General features: G+C 34.2%; 1 protein-coding gene across 2 annotated transcripts in view; it reads right to left on the reverse strand.

Moving 5' to 3' along the window:
- The window catches only part of tjp2a (tight junction protein 2a (zona occludens 2)), a 47,346-nt gene extending 42,141 nt beyond the window's left edge, over window positions 1-5,205 (reverse strand). The window contains exon 1 of one of the 2 annotated variants that reach the window (XM_055019364.1): window positions 5,046-5,205. The gene's annotated coding sequence lies outside the window, so the exon portion shown is untranslated. Of the gene's footprint in view, window positions 1-5,041 lie in introns of both variants that reach the window. The other variant, XM_055019365.1, reaches the window with a different exon arrangement.
- Window positions 5,206-6,490: the final 1,285 nt, after the last annotated feature.

Consider the following 6,490-nt stretch of genomic DNA (forward strand, 5'->3'; position numbering starts at 1 on the left):
TTAGCTGCAGCCCTTATGCCCCTTCACAACCACAGTATCTGTTTGGATTTCCATAGATGGCTGCACAACAGCTACCTGAAGCCAGTTCCTCAGTAATATTTGATGTTTTACACACCAAGAAAACCCAGCATTTTAACCATCATGGCTGCTTTTGTTGCTGCATTTCATTACTGCAACATGAAACGCTTAATCCCAACCACAATCATCTGGAATGATTTGGAGTTTTGTTCAAGCAGAAGCACACAAGAAAGTCCTGGGATCAAACCAACCCAAACCTGCTTATATTTACACTGCAAATATATTAAAATACATTCTTTAAAATGTACTTTCTTTTAGTTTTAACAGCTAAATATAGACCAATTTTGAAACAGTAGCTGCAAACATGCATTATTCATCAATATTATAAACTTGATATTAAATTCATCAGCTGTTTTAATATATTTTTAAATCAAATCCAGTCTCATATCATGAATCAGTAACACATCTGAGTCGAAGCGAGTGCTTGAGCTTCATCAAACATGCAGGTCAAGGCTTTTACTTTTTAAAAAGCCTCAGATAATTAATTATGAAAGAAGCGGGAGGCTGATTCACTCTTCCAGCTAATTCCTTTGTCACTGCATGTTTTCACTTTTTAATGAAGTTGGAGAATGCTTGCTATTTTTTCCCCCCTCTCTTCTTTTTTTTTTCCTTCTCCCCCTACAGGGTGAGCAAATGTGGCTGGAGTTGTTTGGTCGTCTTAATGCTTTTACATAAGCAGTTTGTTTCTCTGCCCCTTGTCACTTCCCCACGTGTCGGAGTGTTGCTGCAGCGCTGCATTACCGAGGCTCCAGGCCATTATGCAATGTCCATATGCAATGCATGCGCCAGCCAGATGGAGGGACACATGCCACTCACAAATCTGTCATCGGAGTTTTTAGAGAGAAAAGGCCAAGAGATTGACGGGGAATCAGCGTGCACATGCTCTCCGCAGGTATAATCTGGATCAAATATGTGGTGACCTGAAGGGGCAATCTACAAAACGCTTACAGCTGTACACAAAAAAAGACAATTCATCTCGAGATTATCGCTTTTCAAGAGATTCTACAGTGAAAAATGCTATCAGAGGATTGAGCTGAGCCTCTGGAGCAGCAAAATTGTAGATTTTCAGTTCAATTTCTTAATGAAAACACCGAAAAACATGCAGAAATTCAAATTCTGTTGACCTTTTATTGCAGCATTCCATTGCAGGAAAGGAAAAGGTCAGCTAAATGTTACTGGAACACTTAACAGAACTAAGCTCTTGTTACTATAATTTGTTTAATCCGTGCTACCAACACAAAAAAATGACTTTGCAAGAGATTCTACTGTGAAAAATGCTATTAGAGGATTGAGTCGAGTCTCTTGAGCATAAAGTTGCAGACTTTTAGTTTCATTTTTGTCATAAAAGCACCAAAAATGTCAAAAAAAATCTAATAATATGGACCTTTTCTTGCAGCATTCCATTACAGAAAAGGAAAAGGTTTGCTAGTTCCTGGTTCCTGCTACAATAAATGCTAACCCACCTACTGGAACACTTGATATTAGAGGATTGAGCTGAGTCTCCTGAGCATAAAGCTGCAGAGTTTTAGTTTAATTTTCGTCATAAAAACACCCAAAAATGTCCAAATATTCAAATAATTATAATCTTTTCTTGCAGCATTCCAATGCAGGAAAGGAAAAGCTCAGCAAAATGTTACTGGAACACTTAACAGAACTAAGCTCTTGTTACTAATATTAGTTTTATCTGTGTTACCAACACAAAAAATTACTTTTCAAGAGATGCTACAGTGAAAAATGCTGTATGAGGATTGAGCTGAGTCTCCTGAGCATAAAGTTGGAGACTTTCAGTTCAATTTTCTGAATAAAAACACAAAAAAATGTCTTAAAATCCAAATAATATTGATCTTGTCTTGCAGTATTCCATTGCAGGAAAAGAGTCAGCTAAAAGCTAACCCACCTGCTGAAACACTCAACAGAACTAAGCTCTCGCAACTAAAATGTGTTTAATCTGTGTTACCAACACCAAAAAGGAGTTTTATAGAGATGCTCCAGTGAAAAATACTATTAGAGGATTGAGCTGAGCCTTCTGAGCATAAACGTGCAGACTTTTAGTTTCATTTCCTGAATAAAAACACCAAAAAACATCCAAAAATCCAAATATTATTGACCTTTTCTTGCAGCATTCCATTGCACGACAGGAAAAAGTCACCTAGTTGCTACCTTGAATGCTGCCCCACCTACTGCTGTTACTAAAATGTGTTTAATCTGTGCTTTAGCTGTTCAAACAAACCAACAATCTCCTTTGAAACCTGCACAGAACTGGCGATGGGCACCACGGTGCGTGTTGGATTTGTGTCGCTCCGACATCACGCGAACGCAACAATCGGTAATCTCATGAGATCAGGTCGGCTGCAGGTTTTTGGAGCCGGGTGCCACAGCTGTTCTCCGCAGAACGTGTTGTCTCGGGGCATGATGGGAAATGCGTGACTCCCGCCTGAACTGACAGCTGATGTGGGCTCGATAGTAAGACGTCTGATTGAAACGCTTCTTTTGTTGGTGATTTTAGCTGTCAGAGTTGTTGATGGTGAGGTTTATCACTGAAAAAAGCTTAATATATGCAGATTACACATCATTATCTGCAAAAATACATAGTTCTGGTCAATTGTATATTCATTATTTAGTGACTTATTGAGTATTTAACAACATAATAACAACTCGTGAAGACTCTTAAAAGCCTTGACAGTGTAAACATTTCGCTAATCAGTAATTAAACTTATTGTCTTGTATTTCTTTCTACTGTTTTGAACTGTTAATTAATGTTTTCAGTTGTTTTTATACAGTTTGAGAACTGATTAATGCACAAATGGAAGCCAATTTGCCTGAGAATTCATATAAAACGAAGGTTGAACAATGAATAGGGATCAGTAGAATGTGTAGAAACTGATTTATGGCTCTGATAACATTTTATCAATAATGAATCAGCGCTAACAGGATGTAAGGGTTTCTACAACTTCCTATAAAGACTGAAAATTGCCAGACTTACTGCCATAATTTAGCTGTCCTCAGCTGTCTGATCCACTCTCCAGTTAAGGAGTGGTTCATCTCAAACAAACGTAATATGTTTGCTGCAATAAAAAGGCCTAAAAGGAGTACTAATGATCAGAAACAAAGTTCAGATTTATTCTAAAGTTATTAAGAGCTGGTATTAGCCAATAAAACAGCAGTGCATCCATTTATACCCCAGAAAAAGACATTATGACATATTAGAGTGGGAAATTTTATATTAAAAGGTGCCAGTTGCTTGTTTATTAGATAAAACTAGCAAAAACTAACACAGTCTAACACATAAATTATGTATATTTAAGATTATTATAATGTTGGGTGATACATGTCAAAGTAAATTTGTCTTTTTTGAATATCAATATATATAAACCACATAAGATCTTCACATTTAGTTATGTGTAAGACTAATTTCTCAAATTTTGATGTTGCTCTGACTTTAACTGCAAAATATTTTAGATTTTTCCCCCTTTAAACAGCTTGATTATTGCCAAATAATTTACAGTTGAGGGACCAAAGCTGTAACTTACTTATAATTAATTTATACTTAAATTCATGAAATAAAAATAATGTAATAAAATAAACAAACACGTTGTGCTACACTACTGATTTTTTTTAAACAGTTTGATTATTACCAAAAAAAATTACAATTTAGAGACCCATAGCAGAAAAGCTGTAATTTAACTTCAATACAATTTATATTTAAATTCATGACATAAAAATAATGTAATAAAATAAATAAAAATGAGGCATTACAGCGAACTAATATAGCATCATTTTTTCAATTTATTTCTTTTTAGATTATCTTAGATTTTTATTTATTCATTGTATTATTTATTTATTTCTCTGTCTATTTTTTTGAACATATTTATTTATTTTAGTGCAATAGATAATAGTGAACATAATTTAACAGAAATCTAACATTAGTCTGACTGGAATTTTGAAATTTAATGATGTTTGTGAGGTTTTTTTCTCCATCGAAAGTCCTACATAATTAATAAAAATAATAATCCCTATAAAAATAATAAACCCTATAATTTAAATTCTTGCCCTTACACAGTGTAATTTTGTTTTATTTTCATTGATTTAATGACTTTAGTCCAAAGAGCTGATAAACTGCCTTTTGTTGTTGCTTAATAATGAAAATAAATATCTATTTTATTACAATCTACTCTGATATCTTTACATGTTAAAAATTTATAAGTCTTTTTTGCTCTAATTAATGGATAACCCTCCATATGATTTATGTTAAAAGCAAAGTCAAGTTTATTTATACCTGTGCACTGTACCTGCAAAAATAAATAATAAAAATAAATAATAAAATAAAGAAAAATGCAATTCCCAAAATTATATTATACATTTTTGTTTTTTTTTTTTCATCTTTTTTGCTCAAATTAATGGACAACCCTTCATAAGATTCTCATGTGAACACTAAAGTTTATTTATGTATAGTCTCATGGAAAAAAACACATAAGTTTATTTTATACTGTTAGAATATTACATTAACACACCTGAGAACCACTTTTTGTGATTTCCTCAGACTAATAACTTGATTTTAATACAAAGAAAACACCTAAAATTAACATTGGCTGTATTTAATGGTAATTTTGGCAACTCTAAATAAGCTATGAGCCATTTTATATGAATAAAAACTGATTTTTGCTGCTTAAAATGCCATTTTCTAGCAGGTGAAACCGCCTCAACAGTGTTTTCACATTGGTCAGTATCAGTACAAAGCAGCAAAGAGGCCTGGAACACAATGTGGGTCACATTTACTGCTCATTCCGACGAGAAACTACCAGATAACACCCAAAAAACAACACCCTGCCGCCTTAAAGTGCGAGATAAAAACGAGGTTTATTATTAAAATCGTCAAACGGAAACTGGAGCCTCTGCAGGCGGCGGCACGAAGCCCAGAAACAGAGAAAACACGTCGAAGCTCAGGTAGAAAAACAGCACTTACTCACCAGGTGAAGCAGTTTCCCGCTCTTATGAGGCCTCAGGTGTAAATTAATCCCCCCAAAAACAGACCAGGAGGAGAAAAAGAAGCAGATTTTGACGGGAGAAATGTTTAGCGAGCGACAAATGTTGGATTTCCTGGTTCCCGCAGGTATGTGGGCGGGGCTTAGCGGCTGCAGGTGTGCTGCTGCAGTTTCCCTCCCGAGGCCTGATGGGTGGGACCTGAGTCAGCCTCCACATGACTCAGTTTACTGAGCAAAGATACAAACCAGTGACTAAAAAAGGTAAAAGACGACATGAGAGCTCATAAGAAGGCCAGAATGATTGACAACCATGTTAAATTTAGATTGACAGTGGGTTTCTAGGTTCATTCTGGCTGATAAAGTAGTGGAGGACGTTGCTTTTGAGGTGTTAATGATGGTTTTGAGCCATTTCTATTGATTTGGTTCAATAGCAAAGTTACCAAATCAATAGAAATGGAAATAAGACTACCAAATATTGATTTATAGTGACTGTTTTGGTTTATTCGGGCTGACAAAAAGACAAAAAGACACTGTTTTAGAGGTGTTAATTATATTTTTTTGTACTATTTCTGTCCTGAAAACATTTTACTAATATTGTTCATTCTATTTATTATCTCCAGCCAACAGAATTTTACGTTTTGCATTGTTTTATGTAGTATACATATTGCTTTGTGATTGTTTTTATGTTTGTACTTTGGCTTTGAATATATTTAAAACTGCATCTGATTGTGGAATAAAAAATCATGCAGTCTGCAGTCGTGCTTTGGCAGCTTTGGAAAGACAGTGATCCAGCAACTAAGGTGCCAATGTGGTGAAGAAATGATGAATAAATGAAATAAAAAATAAATGATCATCTTGGACAAGCCTGGCCAGAGTCCAGACCTGAATCTGAGAATATGCAGAGGAGAGAACAATTTGGTTGTTTTGGTAGCAAATAAAGGCTTGTTACTAACACGGCAATTTGTCAAGATGTTGAAAAAACAACAATAAAATAGTCAAAATGTATCATTAACATCTGTAACACAATGTTTTATTCTCTTTTTCCAGTTCTTTATGTCATTTCCATCCAGAAGAAATGCATTGGTCAAATAAAAACACACTATGAATCAACATTTGTATGAATAATGGGGGGTTTCACTGTATTTTTACTAGTATTAAATATCTGTTATAAATCCTAGCAATTATCAAAACTAATGCATACTAACTGAAAGTAATCAATCATTGTTTGTTTTTACTTCAATTATTTTGTACAAATTTTCAATTAATGAGTAAATAAAATGATTGGTAAATGTTTTTATTACAGCATATAAGGTTCATACTTTCATATATAAATTGCATTTCATACATTAAGGAAAACAAGTGTCATGGAAACTGTTTTAATGTGTTATTAAGAAAACTAATAAAAATAATAAATGGAAAAAGTATTCATT

The sequence above is a fragment of the Amphiprion ocellaris genome, chromosome 17 (assembly GCF_022539595.1).
Source record: "Amphiprion ocellaris isolate individual 3 ecotype Okinawa chromosome 17, ASM2253959v1, whole genome shotgun sequence".
NCBI classification, from domain to species: Eukaryota; Metazoa; Chordata; class Actinopteri; family Pomacentridae; genus Amphiprion; species Amphiprion ocellaris.